Source organism: Parasteatoda tepidariorum, chromosome 8 (assembly GCF_043381705.1).
Source record: "Parasteatoda tepidariorum isolate YZ-2023 chromosome 8, CAS_Ptep_4.0, whole genome shotgun sequence".
Taxonomy (NCBI): Eukaryota; Metazoa; Arthropoda; class Arachnida; order Araneae; family Theridiidae; genus Parasteatoda; species Parasteatoda tepidariorum.
In genome coordinates, this window is record NC_092211.1 from 63,204,018 (window position 1) to 63,217,296 (window position 13,279).

The window sequence follows — 13,279 nt, forward strand, 5'->3', positions numbered from 1 at the left end:
ACGAGAAAAACTTTTCGTCACAAAATTTTCCTTAACCTCTGCAATTAATTCAAAATTTAAGTATTGAAAAAGTCAATTCAGAAAAATCTCGAATAAGCCATGAAGTTTCAAATACTAAAAGAAAAATTTGATTAAATATCCTAATGAAAGAAATTGTGAGAAGATAACTCAGGATTACGCAATGAAAAAGTTATTTTCCAATAATTTATTTGTAATTTGATATTTCGATTTTTTTTTTTCAATTAAAACTTTTAATCTAATTGGTTTACTCTAAATTTGTCTAAACTCACTTTTCATATACTTTTAATTTTAAATCAGTAATGTGATGCTTAATTAATAATGTAATGCTTAATTTTAAATTAGTAATGCCCTTAAGTTCCTTCCTCTTACTCTTTGCCTAACCCTCTCTATAAATAAATAAAATTTCTCATACCTCTACATATTTGTACTAATTAAAACCTTGTACATAAAACAAAACTTCTAAAGGTACTTACTAACTTTTAAGATTAAAATGTAGATATAATTATAAAGTTGAATTCATAAATTGCAAAAACTGAAAATTATTCATTGATTTTGATAATTTTAATTCAAATGGAAAAATCTCTCCAAACTAGCGATTTTTAAAAAAATTTATTAACTTTCCAAATATTTAAGTTATTTGCGATTTAAAAAGGCCACAATGTGTAAAAACTTAAAGGGTCAAATTAAGATAAAAAGGACTGTCACTCGAGGAGCCAATTCTTTTTACCGTAAAAATGAATTTTCACCGGAACAAGTAACAGAACAAGAATTCTCATATACTGTAATTTCTTACAATAATAATTACCGTAAAATCACTGAAAAACACTAACTATTACTGTAAAATATACGGTATAATATTTTTTAATAAAATGGCTTTTACGGTATAATAATTTACGGTAAGCAAGATTTTATAGTAAAATGTATTTTACGGATGTCACGCTATATCAGATTGTTTATTTCATAATATGCTACTGTAAAAAAGGATTTTACCGTAATAAGTTCCGGCCGGTACTTTATACCTTAATTTGATCCCAGATTTTTACAAACCAGTTAATTCCTTAGAGCAAGATGGTATATATAGCTAAAAATCATAATTTTGTTTTTCAAGTGGAAAGCATTTCAACTGCGGCTTTCATTATTTTTCTTGCTGAAAGATTTTTTAGAAACTCTTAAAACTTTGTAAATGGAAGTACTTGATCCATATGAGAAATAGATATTATTAGATCTATTTATCTATACCAATTATATTAAATTTCAAAATTAGAACACAGAAAAAGAAATATTTTAATGCATCTATTGTAACAAAATTTAATTCTTGAAACGTTTTTATTTTAGTTCCTCATCTTATTCATTGTTATAAAGCTTAAAACTCTATGAAAACGAAAATAATCCGATGAATGCCTTGCTCAAACATTACCACATCAACTCAGTTACACACTTAGTAACGTGAGCTTAATTAATTCCTTAAACAAAAATTAGAGGAAAAAAACTCATCTAAAGCTAAAAAATATTGCTAAAACTTTAACCAAAGTAGAAATTTTTGCACTCCTAAAAAAGGGCTAATATCTTTTGTGTTCTTCATCAGCAATATTTAAGTTAATAATTAATTTGTAAATGGAATTTTGTAAAATTTGTAAATGGAAGTACTTGATCCACATGAGAAATAAATTTTATTAGATCTATACCAATTATATTGAATTTCAAAATTAGAACACAAAAAAAGAAAAAGAAATACTTTAATACGTCTACTGCAACAAAATTTAATTCCTGAAACGTTTTTATTTTAGTTCCTCATTTTATTCACTGTTATAAAGCTTAAAACTGTATAAAAACAAAAATAATTCGATGAATGCCTTGCTCAAACATTACCACATCAACATAGTTACACACTTTGTAACGTGAACTTAATTAATCCCTTAAACAAAAATTAGAGAGGAAAAAAAATAATCTAAAGCTAAACAATATTGCTAAAACTTTAACCAACGTAGAAAATTTTAACGCACCTAAAAAAGGGCTAATATCTTTTGTGTTCTTCATCAACAATATTCATGTTAATAAGAATCATTACAAAGAAAATTAATCCCCTAAACGATATCCTATCCCTACAAAATAATTTTTCAACATAATCGTCTTATGACTTTTTTTTAAAATTTACCTTTGCTTTTATTACAGCCAATATTTAGGTCAGCCAATATAATAGATAGCGTTTTTTTCTTGGAGCAGCGGTAACTGGCGACTTCTTCTGGAGCATCTCCAAGAAATTGTGATTTATATTCCCTAATAGCAGCCTTATAATTTATGCCAAACTGCATCGGAAATATAAATCGTTTATTATTAAGAGATAAGTACAAACAAAAGCTTGGCTATGAAATAAAAAAAGAAAGAAATGAGACAAATCGATAAAGAGCGTTGACAAAAATGACAGCTTACAAGTATTTTATAGAATTTTTAAAAGGTCTAGGTATTTATTTTTCCAACGTGACGTGAATGTTTTTAATGTTTTTATTTTTGGAGTCTGTCTGCGCTGCAGTTTTTAAATTCACATTTTATTCGTTTCTCTCAACGCAGTAAGCTCAACTCCCCGGGGAGCAATTTATTTTATGGGTTTGTTATAATGCAATTGCGAAAGTGTTATTATTTGAGAAAGTTGTGTAGCATTCTTTCAAGGGACAGTATTTGTTTTGTCCTTCCCAAATCAACTAGTTAATGTCCAAGACATAACTTTTCAATAATATTCTGTTTTAATTTCAATAATATTCAATATGTTAATACTAAACATAAATTGTAAATGTAGGTAAATCAAGTAGTTTTGAGTTATTCTTGACAACTGCATGAAAATGTCCAAAAATCCTGCCAAAATAAAAATGCAGGAAAGTTTCAAATTATGCGAGACTCTTAAAAAATATGTATTATTTAAGATTAGCAGAATGGGAAAATTATATGAGCTTGCACTTTTCTTCTTTACGTGGAAAAACTAAAAACGTTACATTATGAACCAATTGTTTCTTATTTCATTAAATGTTTATTTTTGCTATTGGGGAACTTAAAATGAAATAAAGTCTAAAAAATAATTTAAGTTGAAAAAACTGTAGATGCATATTTCGAACTGTTAATAATGATAAATTCATGAATAAATAATCATACAAACTAACGCTTTTGTTATTTATATTGAAAACTTTAAAAAAAAGTTACATTATCGACACAACGCTTGATACCTAATGTCATTGAAAAATTTATAATAAAATTAATGCTTAAATATAAGGTATGTAAAATTTGTGACAAAAAAAGTAATTCTAATATACTTGCAATGACGTTAATGACTTAATGAGGGAAGGATGTTATAGCTGTTAATAAATTAAAGACAATAAATTAATGGTCATAAATTTTAAAAAAAATACACTTTCCCTTTCCTTCTTTATTTTGAATAATGAAAAAAAATTATCTTATCAATACAATGCCTGATAATTGATGTCCTCGATACATTTTTAATGAAATGAGTGCTAAAAAATAATATATGTCAAATTTTTGACGAAAAAATAATTTTGATACTCTTGCAATGTCGCTAATAAATTAATGATGAAAAGATTTTAGAGCCGTTAATAAATTAATGACAAATATGTAAATAAACTAGCACTTTTATACCTTACATTGCAAAAAAAAAATTTTACGTTATATATCGAAAGCCTAATACTTGATGTTATTGGCATCAAGTATTAGGCTAATAATACTAATGATAATAGACTAATGATAATAATGAAAAACTAATAATAATAATGATAATAATGAAAAACTAATAATAATAATAAGATTTTCAAAATTCAATTGAAAATTTTCTCTTTGAGCCTGCTAATATATTGGAGCTGTTAATATATTAATGAAAATAAAATAGTAAAAATGAAATAATAAAATAAATAATTAAACAAACTGGTTATTTTTCATATTTACTTTGAAACAATAAATATGTATCCGAAACATTCAATACATAATTTCATTGGTAGCGTAAAAACATTTAAAAGGAAGAAATAATGAAAATAAATTATTCCAAATGACTCCTATGAGAGTGCGCTACGTTTTAAAAAACGTGCCCAAAAATGGGACCGTGAATACTATTGGATTAAAAAATTTAATTACTATAAAAAGCGCTAATTATCTTTAGCTTATTCTGAAATAATAGATTAAGTTTTGAAAATTATACAAAGTAAATATTTCTTTGCTTGAGATTTTTGTTACATTGCGTGAGATTTTTGTTGCATGCCTGTTCACGTAATCTTAATAGTAACACATAGTTCGCATATTTTTATTTAAAAAAAAGAGTGAAAGGAAAGAAAGGTTTTAGTCTATAGGATGTAAACGAAATAATTAAAAAATTATGTAAAAAATCATAAATGCACAACTAAACTTACCGTTATAATATTACCATTTAATACATTTTTTTTCCTATTTTAGGTGTACAAAGTTTATCTCCCCATATTATCTGACTGCAAATTACCTCTCAATATGTGTAGTGAGCAAAACATCTGGAATCTGGCATCACCACAATTAGGTACTTTATCTTTTATTTTACTACCGTCGTTGAACAGCCGACCCAATTTAGACTTTACGACTACCAATGATCAACTCCGTAACCTTGTAATCTTGTACCCAACACAAAAGACAAGGGAACTCCCAAATCAAATATTGGCTGAAAGTTTCTTTTGTGTAGGACTTTTTAAATAAAACTAATTTGTGTTACATGGAGAAGAAAACCTCGAAAGACTCCCACGTTTAGCCTGACGGTAAGGGGACTCTAATCCATGATCCGTCTACCAATGAGGATATTCTACGTCAGCACTGTAGATCGACCTCAATAATTCGTACGGAATTCTTATCGATTTATCGTATCGTAAATGTAGTTATTAAATAAAAATTATACTATTCACTACCGTAACATTCTCCAAAACTGCTAAACACCATAATTTTACACTTCAGTAAAAAGCAAGAATGCAAATTTATTATATGCGTTTAAACTAAAGATTTAAAAATTTATTTTTGTATTGAGAATGCTTGTTTTATGAAACTTTTCTCTACAGTAAACATAAAAATTATCATTTTTTTTAATAAAATAAATCATTTTTTTCATGGTACACATTAAATGAATTACTTCAAATAGATAACATTAAATATGATATAATTTTAAGCGGGATATTACATCACAAAAAACTATATGCTGGAAGTAACATAATATTTTCTTCATTCTTTTTAAAAATCTTTTTTAGCTTTCTCCCAAGTTCCACATTTTTCTTTTATCTACATTAAGTACGATGTTTGTAAAAAAAATGTACAATTCGAAATAAAATTTGTTTCGAATACTATATTTCAGAAGAAAATTTAGATAATGGTATTTTAAACTTTAACTCGACTTATAAAGGATTTAACTCGGCTTTAAGTTACAAAAATAACTGCAATCAAACATATTTTATTTTAACTATGAAAGAGTATAATAAAGCAGTTTTTAACGATTGCATGACTCAAAAAAGTTTTAGAGAGATGTATGATAAAGAAGAGTTTTAAATTCCTTACCTTACAATTTAAATGCATAAAAAGGTTGTATTTATATTTTTCGAGATAACAATGACCTACAAGTTGCAATATGTAAGAAACATTTACAAACGTGAATTTGGCTTTTCTTTTTGGTATCTGGATACTATTTCAAAACAGGAATAATTCAGGAAAGAAGGTTTTATTTATCTTAAAAAATACACAAAAACAATGAAGTGCGAATAATTAAAAAAAATTAAACATTAAAATTAACCCACTGTTGATTTAAACAAGATTTTTAAGCAGTAAATATAAAAGTTTTCGCCCTGTGAAATCAAAATCTATAACATATAAAACAATTGAATAAGAAAACGTTCTTAGAAATTTTCGGTTCAGATAAACAATCTAAAAAAGCACATAATTACACTTACAACTTAATACGTCTGTTTCATAATATGAATCTACCAATCACGATAGATTTTATATATATATATATATATATAGATAGATAGATAGATAGANTATATATATATATATTCACTGACAACCCTCACCCCATTACTTATTATCTCTAATGATTCTATTTCTTATCCATATAATTTCTTCAAATTTCGAACAACTCTTTCCCAAAAATCTTTCAATTGAATAAAGAAATTAGCTTGTCAAAAATGCAATTTAATTCTCATTTTACTCGCATATCCTTTCCCAATTTGTAATATTTTAAAAACTCACTGATTGTATTTTTTATTTATATATTCTTGTTAATAAAAAATATTTTCTGCTTCATGCTTGGAGATTTTTAAAAGAAATCTCACTTCACAATAATTTTCAATAATAAAATATTTATAACTATGAACAATACTTATTTGTTATTTCTGTTGATTTATTTTTTAAAAATTAAAATTTTATCTTGAACTTGATTGCCACATCACAATATTGTTCGTATCTTATATTAATGCAAAAGGAAGCAACGTATGCGGAAAAAAAATAAGCTTTTTTTCATATAAATTGGAAAAAAAATTCTGTGTTTCACAAATATATTTTGCATTAAAATTCAAAGAAAATACATTTCGGCATTAAAATTTAGAAAATAAACTGTCAAGTAGAATTGAGTTAAGAAATTTGACTGAATGTAGAAAACACACTTTAAATATGATTTATAATTTATAATAATGAATACTTTTGATTCACACCGAGAAAAAAAATATGGTCAATACTTTCAGAATGTGGTAAAAATTTATCGTGTTTCTAACTTTATGGGAACACAAAAACCCTCGATAGTTTTTACCCAAGCGCTTTGGTAAGGATTTTGGTAAAATTAAATTTAAAATATTTGTTATAATATCCGAAAAAATTTAGTAAATCAGGTAATTTTATCATGATACCTTACATCATACCATAAAAACTCTTTTATTTGAATAAATTTAATTACCAGTTATGTATTTCTTACTAAATGTGTGGTAATAAGAACTATAATTTTAAAAACAGAATTTCGATTATACCGTTATATCATGTACGCGAAAAAATGCTAAATGAATAATTTAACTACCGTATATGTTGGTTTTATTTCCAAATTGATTTTTCAGAAATGCCATTACCATACAGTACTGTAAATTTACCAGAATTTTTTCTCCATACTGTATAAATGTACGAAGAAATTCAAATTATTGCATTCAAGCAAAACTAAGAAAAATTAAATATATTTTATAGAACGAGGCTGATAATACTAATTAACCAAATATCACATATAATTTAATAACGTGATGAATTATTTAACAAAAGTGCACAGTATTTGGCGTTTGAAACGAAGCATTTCCGGTAAGGCGTCTTACTGTGAATGAACATTCAGAAAGCAAATATTAATTAAACAATGACAAAGACATGTACGTTTAATGCACATTAAATTATCTCATATTAGTCATTAGAATATTTTTCAAATAAAACACCATTTCGAGAGATAATCAACGAAAAATCAAAGCTTAATGAGACCTGGGTAAAAACGCAAACTCGAATTAAATAAGGCAACCATCACCATAAATTTAAAAAAAGTGAAAAAGAAATATCACAGGGGCACACAAGTCCAACAAAAGAAAGATAATTTAAACTTATTACAATTAGTCAAATCATAAGCGGCTCGATATTTTACACAATTATATAGGAAAAACACTTTTTGAAAAACGTAATATCATAAATAAAAAATTTTTAAAAAATTATTTCTAGCCCTAATTACACTAAAAAATGAAAGTAAATTTGCGAAATTTAATCGTATTTCAAATTATAGATGGACTCATAACTAAAACAATATTGTTTCAGAAAAATTTATGAATATTTTAAGCCTTTATAGAAAAAAAGATACTTCATTAAGACTATCTTTCTTCATTAAGACTATCTTTAACTTTAAAAAAAATGTTCAAAACTTTGATCAAATTTCATATACATATTTTAAATCAAAATCAAAATATAGAACAAACTTGCATCCCAAATCCTAATCGCAAACTAATTGTTTTTATTAACTGATATACAATGTCTTGATACGTTTTAAATGAACTAACATTTATATAAACTAACATTTATATAAACTAACATTTATATAAACTAACATTTTTTATAAACTAATATTATTTTATAAACGATTTCTATAAACAAAATTTTATTAGCTAACAAAATGAAATATTTAATAAGAAAAGGCATCTAATTTCAACAGTAAACAATGTAGTAACGTTATTCGATATCTTCCAAAACAAGAGTTCAACATTTCAAAAGATAAATGAAGAGGAAAGTATTTCAATCGTATTATATTACAAAGTGCTCTTTATTTCAATCGTATTATATTACAAAAGTGCTCTTTATTTCAAAGTATATCCATAAGTAAATCGTTTCTATTGGTGAATATTCTATATTTATCTTTAAAAAATTATTAATTGATAAAATAGGATATTTTAAGTCGCTGGTGTCCGATTTCAAAAATAAACTAATTTTAATTTATTATTTGTTATGTTAGAAAAAACTGTTCAGCATTTCTACTAAACTTCAGGCACATGCAAGCAATCAGAAAAAAGGAATAAAAACGATTTTATCTCAAATCGTTGCCATAAATTAACCGTATCTATTAACTAATATTCAATATTTTTCGCAAATAAAATTTTATTGCTTGAAAATAGAATATTTTAAGTAACTGGCATCTAACTTCAACTACAAATAATGCTAATAATTCTTTCTTAGTTAACTTCCATATCAATCCTAGAACATTTCGGTTAAAAATTAAAAATTTTATCAATCAGCGCAATTGTTTCAAAATCTGCCTACCCTATAACAACAGGCATAAATCGTAATTTTTCATACACATTCCTATTATCATTTCATGTCTTTTGATCATATATATTTCAATCATTATCTAGTATAATCTGCTATATTTTTGCTTAAAAAATTTGTCTAACGGATAATGGAATATTTCAAGAAGTAATTGCCTTCCAATTCCAACAATAAACAATGCTAGTAACTTTTTCTTTGGCACAACTGATTCAACAGTCTGATAAAAACTTAAAAATATGATCAATCAGAGCAAATGTAATAAAATCCTCTTATCCCCAAACACCGGTATGTACTGTTTTTCCAGCTCATTTCAAATCTTTTGATCAAATGATATTTCATCATTTAATTTTGATCAAATGATATTTGATCATTTTGATATTTCAAATCGCATCTATTAATTTATAGCCATAAATTGCTTAAACAAAATGTTCCAAACTTGCACAATAGAATATTTATGAAATAATTTGGCATCCGATATCAACACTAAACAAGGCAAGTAACTCATTCTTTATCTTCTCTGGTTCAGCAAATTGACAAAAACTCAAAATTATAATCAATCAATGGGAAAAATTGGATGACAATTACTTAATGTTCTATTATGTCCGTTAGATTAGAGCAAAATGTAACCAATCAGTAATAAAAATTTCTCCTCCCAAAACATCCGGCTTATACTATATATTTGCCAACATATTCCGAACATCCTTTGGTGTCCTCTGATCACTTATTTGAAATCATATTTATAAATCTATAGGCAATGTTTTACGTACACAAAAATTTAGGCAATATAGGCAATGTTTTACGCACGCAAAAATTTTCTAATTGACACTATAAAATATTTCAAGAAGTATTTGGCATCAATTTCAAGAATAAACAATGCAAGTAACTCATTCTTTGGTATCTCTAATTCAACATTCTGATAAAAAAAAATCAAAGATATAATCAATTAGATTAAACTCCTCTCATCCCAAAATATTCTGCTCATACTATAATATTGACATCACATTCCAAACATCATTTGATATCCCTTGATTACATTGTTTTCAAATTGTATCTATAAATTCATACGCAATATTTCGTGTAAAAAAAAAACTTTTTTTAACTGACACAATCATAACTTTAAAATAATTAGCATCCAATTTCACAATAAACAATGCAAGTAATTCATTCTTTAGTTTCTCTGGTTCAACATTTCGACCAAAACTCAAAAATATAATAAATAAGAGCAATTAGAATAAAAAATTAGATGGTAATTACTTATTATTCAAATGAGTCCGTTAGATCAGAGAAAAATATAATAAATCAGTTTCAAAATTGTCTCATCCCGAAACACCTGGATTATACTATATCTTCTTCAGCATGTTACGAACATCATTTGACGTCCTTTGATGATTTATACGTCAAATCGTATTTATAAATCTACATGCTATATTTTACGTAAACAAAATCTTTCTAACTAACACAATAGAATGTTTTAAAAAGTAATTGCTATCGAATTTCAACCATAAACAATGCAAGTAGCTCATTCTTAGATGATCCTAATAGACCAGTTGCTAAAAAAAACTCAAGAATATAATCAATCAGAGCAAATGTTTTAAACTATCCTCATCCAAAATTATTCGGCTTATAATATTGCCATCGCGTTCCGAACATCATTTGATGTCTTTCGGTAGCATGGATTTCAAATCGTATCGATAAATCCTTATGCAATATTTCGCGTAAGCAAAATTTTTTTTTAACTGACGCAATCATATATTTAACATAATTGACCTCCAATTTCACAATAAACAATGCAAGCATTTCGTTTTTTGGTTTTTCTGGTTCAACATTCCGACAAAAACTCAAAAATATAATCAATCAGATCAAATGTATCGAAATCTTATCATCACAAAAATTTCTTCTTTTACTGTAACATTGCCAGCACATTTCGAACATCATTTCATGTCTTCCGATCAAATACTTCAAATCGTATCTATAAATCTATATGCAATATTTTGTGTAAACAAAAAGTTTCTGACTGACACAATAAGAAGTAATTGGCATTTAATTTCAATAATAAACAATGCAAGTAACCCGTTTTTTGGTATCTCTGGTTCAATATTCCAATAAAATATTATCAATCAGAGCAAATGTATTAAAATCCTCTGATCCCAAAATATCCGGCTGAAACCGTATCTTCACCAGCACATTCCGAACATCATTTGATGTCAAACTAGTCATCTGTAAAGGTTATCCCCCATCCCATCCAAAACCATGTGTAGTTTCAAGTGATGCGGGAAGAGGAAAAGAAATCAAAAGAACACATCTTACCTTATATATTTTCCTCAGTGTTGATTGCTTCAGAGTACACAGAATAAGCACAAGAGATCCTAAATCCGACATCCTCTTTCGAGGAGGAGCAAGAGCAATACTGATTGATGCAACATGATGGAGAGCGTGCGAGCCATTGTGCCGCAGCATCCAAAGCAGAGCATCCTCTCACTCCTTTTACTCCAGATCGGGATGAAGAGGAGGAGTAAGGGATCGATGCTACGAGTGCGGCTCTCCCTGACGTCTGATACTCGAAACTGCGCCTGGAATCCATGCGCATACTGTACTGCGCTACAGGTGTTTTGAACGTAACATTTTACAAATGTTATTTATAGAAACGTTGTGACAAACATGAATGAATTTTAAATTAACGTGAAAAATTCAGTTTGGAAAGAAAAAAAAAATTTGAAATATTGGTTTCTTTCAAGCAAGGTACTTTTTGGAACAGGTGTCACGGCGCGAGTAAGTACTCCAAGAAAGCAAAACAAACAGACACAGAAGTACTTTTTCTGTTTTGTGATTATTTAAAAGTATTACTATCCTTAAATCATCACCTTTAATTTCGATTATGGACGGACAAATAAACTCTTCTCCATATTTTTCTAGATTTACTGGTTCTTTTATTTCCTGTTTTAATAATTACATTATTTTTCCAAATTTTAATAATTGATAAATTATCGGGAAAAAATCCAGTAGTTTAACTTAAGTTGTGAAGGTATTTCAAGTTCGTTTTATACCCAAATAATAATAGTTGATCATGCTTTAAGACTTTTCAGTATTTTTGATGTGTATTTTGTTTATTAAACAACAGCATTACAATAATTAAATCATCAATTGCAATATCAATTTACAACCTAATTTGTCATCGGTATCTGATCACAATATATATTTATATTGTTTTATAAATATATCTTTTTAAATATATCTTTATAAATATATTTTTATAAATAAATTTTTAAAAAATATACTTTTACATTAATTGTATTTTTATAAAATTATTGATAATTGAATTCTCTATACAGGATAATAAGATTCTTCTAATCTCTTGGTTTTTAATTTTTTCGCGGCTATAAAATTCCTTTTCTTCATTTCATATAAATTTTTTTGTAATTACTAAATTTAAAAAATTTTAGGAAGTAAAATTTGCAATATTTTTAACCTAGTTTTCAATATTACATTTGAAGTCATAGTTAATAAAAATCGACTAAAAATTCTAAAAATTGAAGAACACTAACACTATAAAATAGGGTTTCTTTCTAAATCGAGTTCATAAAACAGTACAATTTTTTAATCAACTGAGCAACACATGTTTTTTGCAAATTTGTTTTTTTGCACAATGCAATGGAAAATATGATAGAAATAGTATATTTTAAATAGATTTCTTGATAGAAAATGTTTACCTTGTATTTTTTTTAAATATCATTTTTTGGATCTGGTATCTGTTTAAACGCGTTCTTATGAAGAGATTTACGTTTCTGAAACCACGCACCATTCCCTAGAAATACATTCATGAATTAAATATTTAAAAAGTGGCTAAAAAGATGATTCATTAGATATTTAATGAAAGGGCAAAGCACGAAACTCTTCGAAAACACTAATTTTCCTGTTACTACCTGTTACCAGGCATTCCTTAAGTGTAAAAAACATTATTCGACTAGATGGTTCAAATAAGGTTGTTTTAAAAATAACTACATATTTTGTGAACAACATGCTCAAGTTACTAATTTTCTCAAAACCTCTAAAATTTCGCTTATCATTCTAGTATTTCTTAATTCCTTAACTTTCTTCAATTGTGAAAAATATTACACAATTTCTTGAACAAAACACCATCCAAAAAGCTGAAAGTTTTTCATATATATTCAGCAATGCATTAATTCATAAATATTAGTCAGTTTGTTACTAATAGCATTAAGAATGAATAAAAAAAAGTATAGTTTTCATCAGCAAACAAAAGATTTAAATATCTAATTATAAATTTCTGAAAGTTAACTGATCTAGTTCAGTCTGACAGATTGATAGGATCTGATAGGAATTTCTATTAAAAAACATAAATTGAAACTTCAGAAAGCATATTTTTTACTGATAGTCAATGGAACAAAAATTTGAATTTGTTACAAGATGC

General features: G+C 26.5%; 1 protein-coding gene across 1 annotated transcript in view; it reads right to left on the bottom strand.

Moving 5' to 3' along the window:
• LOC107453302 (suppressor of lurcher protein 1) overlaps positions 1-11,410 on the bottom strand; it is a 1,038,548-nt gene extending 1,027,138 nt beyond the window's left edge. Inside the window, exon 1 of the mRNA XM_071184104.1 lies at positions 11,158-11,410. The gene's annotated coding sequence lies outside the window, so the exon portion shown is untranslated. The remainder of the gene's footprint in view (positions 1-11,157) is intronic.
• Positions 11,411-13,279: the final 1,869 nt, after the last annotated feature.